Here is a 10,223-nt window from a genome sequence, read left to right on the forward strand (position 1 = left end):
ATATATATATATATATATATATATATATATACACCACGCGCACACACTCACATATATATGTATATACGCACACCTTTTAGAAAGGCGAGATGGTCATGAAGGGAATGTCTTGGATCATTATTTTGATCAATCAGCACTGACTATAAAGCAGCTTTAACTGTGAAGCTAATGAGGAAGCCTCTATGTAGCCACTCAACTTGCTAGTTATAGCACCACATCTACCTCATATCACACCCTGATGTTAGAAAAATTGTAGGACTTATTAGAAAGTGTAATCATAGAGATGGAAATAACTGATAGAGCACGTGTTGTTTATGATCGAAACGTTTTCTATGATAGGTTTTCTGAATCAATTTTGATGTGGGGAGGGTAGTGAACCGACATCAATGGTGGCGATGGCGGCAACAACAGCAGACCACTGTAAAGTAAAGATACATCTAAGTGACATTTACTACCTAATCTAGTCCTGTTCTTTCCTGAAAACCTTGAGAAGTCACTCTCGTGACATAGCAACAACATTCTACTCTATCGAGGAAGTGATTGACAGAAGGTTTGGCAATGCTTTATTTTCCCACACTGAAACAGCACAACATTGGTCTGATGTCTAACCTTCAAACTCCAGTATAACATTGAAACTACTTTTGTCACCATTATTCTTATCAAAAAGAAAAAGCCGTGGCTTCATACTGTCAGTTGCTGACTGTAATTGTACTGACCCTTGGAAGGGAGTATAAACCGAAGCAGCAGCATTTTTCTTTTCATCTAAATCTTCTTCAAGCAAATTTCAGCTTTGTCAACTTTTTGCCGAGCCATACTTTCTTCTTCACTTTGATTTAATCCTGCTTTAGTGAAGCAGTGCCTGTTACTTGTCAAGTGTGGGGTTTTCTACTTTGATATTGAATCGGGCATCAGACATGGTTTATGTTATCTGCCAAGCGGATGTTTCTGTGAACTTTACTTTCACCTACACGTTGACGTTATTTCCTTTCGCTTTCTTTTATCTGTCTTGATTAATTGCCATTATGAAGGTTTTAATTCTTTCAAAAAAAAAAAAAAGTTGTCCTGGGTTGCTGATAACATGCATATTGAAATAGAGCTTTCAAAATGCAAAACGAATAAAATAAATATTTAAATTTACAAAAATTCTTTCAAATTACTATATTTTCTGTGTCATTAAACTGCTGCTTTGCTGGAGCACATCCCTGAACAGTTTTAGTCTATAAAATCAGCTTCATTATTTATATTTAAAGTCTAGTACTCATTTTGTCGATTCTTTTGCCAGATAGCTAAGTTACGGAGACGTAAGCAAATCAGCACCACTTGCCAGGTGATGTGGGATGAGACAAATCAAAAACATCGCCCATATATATATATATATATATATATATACGTTGGGCTTCCACAGTTTCTGTCAATCAAATTTTCTCACTATATTAGCAGATGTTTGCCCAAAGCGCCACGCAGTGAGAGTAAACTCTAAAACCAAATGATTTCGAGTTTATATAGGCCTGCGCCTATCTTCTGCAAAATATTTTTAAAATGCAGTCAACGTTCAGTCAACGGAGATATTTAAACATAAAATAATTTAAACGAAATTTTTATAATCTTTACAATGCTAGAATAATTATTTATAGGAACAACCTTTTCAAGGGAAGTTAATAATATAGGTCTGAATCACTGCTGAGGGGCAAATTTGAGAATCTTTTTGTTCATCTTCCAAAAGCTGGACGCAAGCAAAATTATTTAAACTTCTTTTATAAAGATTTTGTTTTTATTTATATAATTTTTAATGTAAAGTCATTTGAAGATAAATTTTTAAGTTGATATGTGCTGAAATCGCAGAGTCGTCAGCACATCGGTAAAGAAAGTTTCGTGGCATTTGTTCTGACACTACTCTCAAAGTTCAAATCTCACTAGACTCAACTTTGCCTTTCTTCTTTTCGGACCTTTGTGTTATGAGTTCAACTCACAATCTGGCCTACTTAGCTAGTAAAGTTAATCCATCACCGAGTTGAACACCGCCACCTGACAACTATGGTATCATTAGCAGAGGATTCCAATCTCTTGCAAGTTTTAAGGCCAGATCTCTGTTTTGTCAAATACCTTCCTTCTTCCTTTACACTAGACTCGAAGGTATTGTAGAGGGACACAAACACTGCCTTCCACTCTTAAAGGGAGAAAAAAATACAGTAACATCTCTTTTTTTTATGGGAGCCTATAAAACCTCACACTCAAGTCTGACTAGTCAGCTTGTGACACAGGCATAAATGCTACCCATGAGCCACATACAATCACAAGATTGTATTATCCTTTGCTTTTAAATTCGTTTAAAATGATGTAAACAAAAAACAATAGTCGCAAATATTTTTTACTTTCGGCACTAGGCCAGCAAATTTGAGGAAAGGGGTAAGTTGATTATATCGACGCCAGTTCTCAACCGGTACTTATTTTATCGATCCTGAAAGGATAAAAACCGCTAAACATTTTATCCGACGTGCGAACGATTCTGCCAGCTCTCGACCTTAAATAGAATAAGATATCAAATATTAGAATTTTGTTTCGTAATTTATTTTTAGTGCTTAATATATAAAATATCGAATTTTGGCATTATTAGGAAGCATTATGCAACTCTAATGAAGTCTATATCATTCTTCAAAAAAAAAAAAATTCAGTTCATTATAAACCATAACGAATCGTTTCTTCTGGCTTTAGATTTTAAAAAAATATCTTGTTTTGAATTTGTGATTCTCGGCATCAAGACAGCGTTGTACACCAGATTTCATTTGTAAATCATTTTCCTAAGTCTGTATTGATTCATAAACACACACCCGTATATTCGTAATTCCAGTTCATAAAGTATTATCTCATATAGACAGAAACATTTCTTTTTGAGACAGGTAGAGTATAATATAAAGTGCAAATGGCTGATATTTCTAGTTGGTTGAGCGACCACGTACTGTGTCGCTTCACGGATCAGTTTTCAAATGTTTAATACGATTTCTCTTTTACTTATTTCGGGTTTCTGACTGCGGCTATGCTGGGGAACTACCATCAAGGGTTTTAGTCGAACAAATCGACCGCAGGACTTATTCTTTAAAAGTCAAGTACTTATTCTACAGGTCTCTTTTGCCGATCTGCTTCGTTACGAGGACATATGCACATCACCAGAAGTTGTCAAGCGGTGGTGGGTGATAAACACAGACACAAAGACAAGCACGCAGACATATTCGCACGCGCATGATATATATATATGTTGACTGAACACTATTCAATTTTTTTTCTCCGTGTTTTTCTCCTTGTCTCCGTATTCTTTCTGTTGAAGAGCGTAGCTCGAAACGTCAAAGACTTTCCGTATTCCCGAGCGTCATACTAATATATACTTTTGTTATTTACACCACCTGTCCTCGTCTGTTGTTATTTTTTGTATATTCTCCCATATATATATATATATATATATATATACGACGGGCTTCTTTGAGTTTCCATCTACTAAATCCACTCACAAGCCTTTGGTCAGCCTGAGGTTATAGTAGAAAACACCTGTCCAAGATGCCACGCAATGGAACTGAGCCCGGCGCCATGTGGTTGGGAAGCAAACTTCTCACCATAAAGTCACGCTTGTTTGTTTGTTTTTTTTTTTTGTTTTTTTTGTTTCCTTATACTTTATGTCTTTAAATATTTTAATTTTGCTTGATTAATACCATTGAATTTACCTTGATCTGGTACGACAGAAGTTAATTTGGAAACACATCCTCATCACCACCATTATTAACACCATCATTTGAGGCGGCGATCTGGCAAAATCGTTAGCACGTCAGGAGAAATGCTTTGCGGTACTTCACCCGTCACTACGTCCTGAGTTCAATTTCCGCCAAGGTCGACTTTGCCTTTCATCCTTTTGAGTTCGATAAAATAAGTACCAGTTGAACACTGGCGTCGGTGTAATCGGCTCATCCCCTCCCCCGAAATTGCTGCCCTTGTGGTAAAACTTGAAACCATTATTAACATCATCATCATCAACCATATATTACAACTTGTAGTTGTTCGGGCTTCGAGTTGGATACACCGCTCACGTGGAGTTGCTGAAAAGTTCCTGGATCAGTTAATAATGATTTTATTCAACATATTACCCTCTCAGATTCACCCAGGTATTGCAGTGGTCCTTCAGTTTTTCTAAGCCCAGTAAAAGAACTCGGAATGGTGGGCTTCCAAACCAGGCCTTTCACGATACTCTTAAAACCAAGAACTCTTCAGCGCCCACTCATATCTCTTCTTAATTGATCAGCGTCGGCATGCATCCTAGGACCAGCAGATATTAAACAGAATGGTGTTCCAAGATGTCATCCAGCATTGGTTCGAAATGGCTACATGGAACATTAATGATTTCTAAACGGGTACTCAAGTTTTGTAGGCACATAGTTGATTCTATTCATTCACTGCTTGACTACTACGTTATTTATAGAGGAAAATTATGAAAATTAAGTATACTTGGGTAGTAATTGAACACAGAGCGTATGCAACATTTCATAACTGCTTGACATTTTTGCCCGACGCTCAAAAGATTCTATTATTTCCCTAGTAATTGCTTCTGATAAAGGAACAAAACTAGACATTTGCAGGAGATGAACCGGTTATGTCGACTCCAGTATTTAAATATATTTTACCGAACCTGGGAGGATAAAAGGTAAAGTAAGTTTCAACAGAATTTGAACGTGTAATATAAAGCTATCGAACAAATAACGTAAAGTATTTTGCTGACACTCGAACGATTCAGCCATTTTACTAAGCTGAATAGCTGATTTTAATATAGGTCAATAACTTTGGGAGTGGTATGCAATCGAACTAACTGGTACATTATTTTATCGATCCCAAAAGATTAATAGCATAGTAAATCTCGGCGGGATTTGAGATCAGAACATAAAGGCTTGGAACAGATATTGCAAAGTGTTTTGTTCGACGCTCTAACGATTTTGTCGGTTTTCTAATATTTGCACAATGGCACAGAATATGGCGCAATCATATATCCAATTAAATCTTCTACAGTAATTGAACAGTACTAATTTTTTCGACACCAATAAGATGAAAGACAATGTTGATGTCGGTAGAATTTGTACTCAGAATATAAAGGACAAATCTAGAAAGATCTATAGATTTCTTTTTTTTAGCCAGCACTGCAACAAGGCATTCTCTCCGTCACTCGCCACGCAATTTGTTTTCTACTCTCTCTTTATGAAAATTTTTTGAGATGAAAACGTAAGGAAGCATAATCTAATTTAAATTTCAGTTTTTTCTTTGGCTCAAATTTCTTTGGAAACCTAAAATTTTTTTTAAAAACTAATCATTTTCTTTTTCATTATTTTAATTTAATTTTAATTTTTGTTTTGCTTTGATCATGTGTCATCTGTAATTATCTTTATTATAATTTTCATAATTCCCTTTTACTACTGCTCCTAAGAAGTAATCGATGGATTTCTTTCATCACCTACATTAAACAGTTTTATAATCGAATCTCATTCCTTCATCTTTTAACTTAAACTTTTTCAGTCATGTTCAATCTTTTTTTGTTTTATTTTGTTTTGTTTTGTTTTGTTTTTTTACGTTTACCTGTTTCACTACTTCTCCTGACTTTTTTTTAATACAAAACGAATATAAATTTCTTGCGTGTCTGTATGTGTGAAAGTAACTATGTATGAGTGTATATATATGTGTGTGTGTGTGTGCTAACCACACCTTATCCAAAAGAAGCGATTGTCATCTCATTTGTGTTTAGCATACCTTTTCGAACTAATAAGGGAGTTTGAATCTCTAACTATGATCACTCTTTCTGCTAAAAATAGCAGCCAAATTTCTTTCAAATCAAACGCGTGCTGCCCTTTAAAAATATGACATTACACTGAATAATATAGTCTTAAATATAAACTGTCTTGGAGACAGGATCGTCACACTTAGAACGCTCTTCATTATAGGTTTTCACTATCATGACTGATTTGGGTTTAAACAACCACAACAATTACATTTATTTTTTATATTCCACTCTCTCTCTCTCTCTCTCTCTCTCTCTCTCTCTCTCTCTCTCTCTCTCTCTCTCTCTCTCTCTCTCTCTCTCTCTCTTGCTCCAATCCCATTTTATTATTCGTTCTGGTAACAGTTGTCTCAGCCAACATAAAGGCAGCGAGCTGGCACAATCATTAACACGACGGACAAGATGGTTGGCAGGATTTTTCTTGTCTTAAAGTTTAAATTCCGCTGAGGTCGACTTTGTCTTTCATTCTTTAGGGGTCTATAAAATAAATACCATTTGAGCACTGGGGTCAATGTAATCAACCCCGAAATTGCTGGCCTCGTGCCATAATTTAAAACCAATGTTTGAACCAACATGGAGGCAATAGACGTGATTGTATAGGGTGTTCCTAAAGTCTTGTCACTCCCTAACGAAAGGTAATAAGAACAATAGAGGGACAATATAAGAATATCAAAGATATGTACTGGTTTTAGTATATTCGTCTTCCTTGACATTGGCACTATCACACATCGAGAAGGTATGTATGAACACCATCATTTTCGTGGTACAGAATGATGCGGTGCCATATCCTGTGTGATATTTTACGAAGCTGTGCTTTGGTGATTGTTGCAAAGGCTGCCGAAAAAGCGTCCTTCAACTGTTGGATATTCTGGTATCGCTCTTGTGAAACTCTCTCCTTGATAATAGAAAATTAAAACAATATTTACAGTTGGTGATAAGACTTTCGGACCACCCTGCAGATCCACTAGAAATGACAACCAAGTCTTCCTTAAAACATGTCGATAAAATGATATGATATTTAAGCCTACACTATAGGCTTAAATATAGATAAAGACGGGTTGGATGCAAGTGGAACTAAACAATAAGAAAAGCAACTCACTAATGTGGTCTTCTTTTTTTCAATTCTCAAGAAAGGTTCCCATATTGTCAATGAAGAAGAAAATGTAAGATATAATGATTGCGATTCTTCCACTGAAAGTCTCGCACTCCCAAAAGTGTAAATGAAACGCAATTGTGTTTTTATCCGCCGAGAAATGTGATCTCAACTTTATGCTTTTCAGTCGCATTAACTATTATTTCTGATCCTAGTTTATTTCTCTTTTTCGATTTCTTACTGAATATTTTAAAATTCATCTGCTTTGTATTCTCCTTCTTGTACATTATCTTACTTAATATTATTAAAGACATCTAAATTACGTAATTTTGTTTTTGTTTTGTTTTGTTTTGAGAAAACACACAATTCTCATTATATTATAATAAATGACCATGTAATATTTTACCTTGAATCTTTCCTTTTTTTCTCCTTGAAATTCACTTATAAAAACATCGCTGTCCAAAAGAAGAAAATCATTCCTCTATCATTACTCTCCCTAAAAAGCAATAATTACAATAGTATCAAACATTCACAATGTTATTTATATTTTCGTGTTTAAAAATGTTCAGTAGCTATCAAATCAAAGTCGATCCCTCGCATAATGCATCTAAAACTTCAAGTGTTCTTTCTCTTTTCTGTAGATATTGGGTTTAATTTTGTTGAAGATCGTTTGCAATTCTCAATAGTAGTCTCTTACCTGATGAAGTCTAATCTAAAAGTAACTAATACAAATCGATTAAACCGTCCCGCAATATACAACCGATACTTTATTTTATTGACCTTTTGAGTAAAAAGGCATAGTTCATCACGATGAGATTTGAGTTCAGAATTCAACTGACAGGAATTAATTATCGCAAAATATTTTCTCCAATGTGCGAACAATTTTCTCATTTTACTCGCGTTAATTTTATTGAACTAAGGAATAGAAGAGGAAGCCAACATTTTGGGGTATTTCAACCCAGAATTATGAGGATGTCCTCCACCCCAGTATCTAACTAGTATCTTATTTTATCGAACTCGAAGAGATGAAGGGCAAAGTTAACCTTGGTGGTATTTGGTCTCACAACGAAAAGTGCCAGAGGAAATACTGCTGAGACCCCCTTCGGTCATGACTGACCATGGGATTGCACCTAGAAAGTTACCCTCTCAGGCACAAGTCCGGGCAAGGTTGTTTATGGAAGACCAGCAGTCGCCCATGCATACCGGGCTCCTTTCTCCACGCCAACGAAGTTATCCAAGGGAAAGGCAAAGGCTGATACAGCTTGGCACCAGTGATGTTGCAACTCATTTCTACAGCTGAGTGAACTAGAGCAACGTAACATAAAGTGTCTTGCTCAAGAACACAACACGCAGCTCGGTCCGGGATTCGAACTCACAACCTCACGATCGTAAGCTCGACGCTCTAACCACTGAACCATGCGCCTTCACCAGAAGAAATACTACAAGACATATTTCAGCTGCTCAAACTGTTATGCGAACTTGTCTCTCTTGCTATACAGATAAACAATGATTTGCTTAAAGTAGTCAATAAAAATAGTGGTTTTTAGTCATCATCGTCATCGTCGCCATCGTCTTCGTTATCGATGTATTTCTTGTCAGATAGTAGACTAGGATTAGCACTGCTTTTGCTTATCTATCATCAAAGACTTGACAGCAATGACCCTCACTATATTATTTTCTAGACGTAATGTATCAAAGAGGAGGATTTGTGTAGCGTTCTTCCATTCTTAAAGGCATGAGCGGCATTACTGAAGAGGAATTAATTGCCCCACAGATAATTAAGATATAGATTTTCTTTTTCATTCGGGTCAATGTAAACTATTTGTAGGGAATAAAAATGGTGGCTATAACATTGATTATTTTATTTACAAACCTCAGCGACACTATTGCTATAACGTGCATTTGACACGGAATCGAAGTAACAGAAGCAGTATTAGTTCAGAATGGCATTCTGTATACGCAGATATACTGATTGAAAGTCATAATACAACAGTAATCGTCTTGAGAAAGCATCTCCGACAGATGTATAATACTAAAGAGTACAGAATTGTATTAGAATCAGATGAAAAGCGTCCGTCAATGGCAGTGAAATTGCTAAATTTGGATTTCTGCATCCTTACGCGTTATCAGTAGCAAGTGTCCAATATCAACTGCATGCTTAGACAAATTACTCCACTACTGATATGAAAAAACAGTGAATAACAAATCACTAGTGTCGCTAATAACTGGCAGGCTAGGCAAAAACTCATTATTAGCGAGGGAGAAGCAGTATCTTACCATCTGCTTATTTCGTGTTATGTAAAGTTCATCATAGACTCATTCATTTAACTGGGCACAGAATCCCTATATCTTAGACGAAATGGAATATATCTTAATGTTTAACTAAATAAGAAAGGACAATTTCTGTGACTTTTTTTCCTCAGAGCCTCAGAGACAAGTTTTTACAAATCAAGAAAGTTGTCTTCCAGCCGGAGACCAATCGCGGATGTTTGCAACAGAGTGATTTCCGCTAAAAGTACTCAAGAACCAAGTTGTAGCATTAAATCAAAGAATAGGTTTAGTCTAGCACGCAAAAACTCAAAACGCACAGAGCCAAAACAAATATCCCCATAAGTCATCTCGTCTGACGATCTAGCACTTTCGCAGATGTATCGCCCTGCCAGGTTCTTTATTTTGTCGACCTCCCGGAGAATGAAAGGCAAAGGTGAACTGAGTTGGGTGTGACTATTTGAACTTAGACCACAGTGAGCTGGGATAAATACAGAAGTAACACTTTAAAACTGATGAGAGTATCAGTTCGCCAAGAGATAAAATAAGTAAATTATTCATTCCTTTAGACTAGGAAGAAGGCCAGTACACCTTGGAACTTTAGCGAAATAGGCCAATCTAATTTATGATTGAATTTATTCGACCAAATTAAATAATGATGAAAGCAATGTTTAACCTGACATGGCTTGAAATCGAAATGAAAACAAATGCATTAATAAGGTCACCTCAACTGCTCTGTGAACTAATTAGCTTCATTAAAAATATTATTAGGGCAGTGGATTGGCAAACTCGTTACGTTCCGACTCGTTATGTTCCGACTCGTTACGTTTCGAATTCAATTTAAATATCCTTCCCCGGGGGGTTAACTTTGTGTTTTCTCTTTCAATATCGATCAAATTAAGCGGTCTATCAAGTACGGAGGCAGACGACATATCAACTAATCCTCTTCCTTCGAAATGGCTGACCTTGCACCTAAATCAGAAACTATTATTTAAGATATGAATGCATCGACGAGGAGATAGCGAAAAGGAAAGAAAGATATAATGTTGTAGGGCGGGG

This window comes from Octopus bimaculoides, chromosome 16, assembly GCF_001194135.2.
Source record: "Octopus bimaculoides isolate UCB-OBI-ISO-001 chromosome 16, ASM119413v2, whole genome shotgun sequence".
In the NCBI taxonomy this organism is placed as follows: Eukaryota; Metazoa; Mollusca; class Cephalopoda; order Octopoda; family Octopodidae; genus Octopus; species Octopus bimaculoides.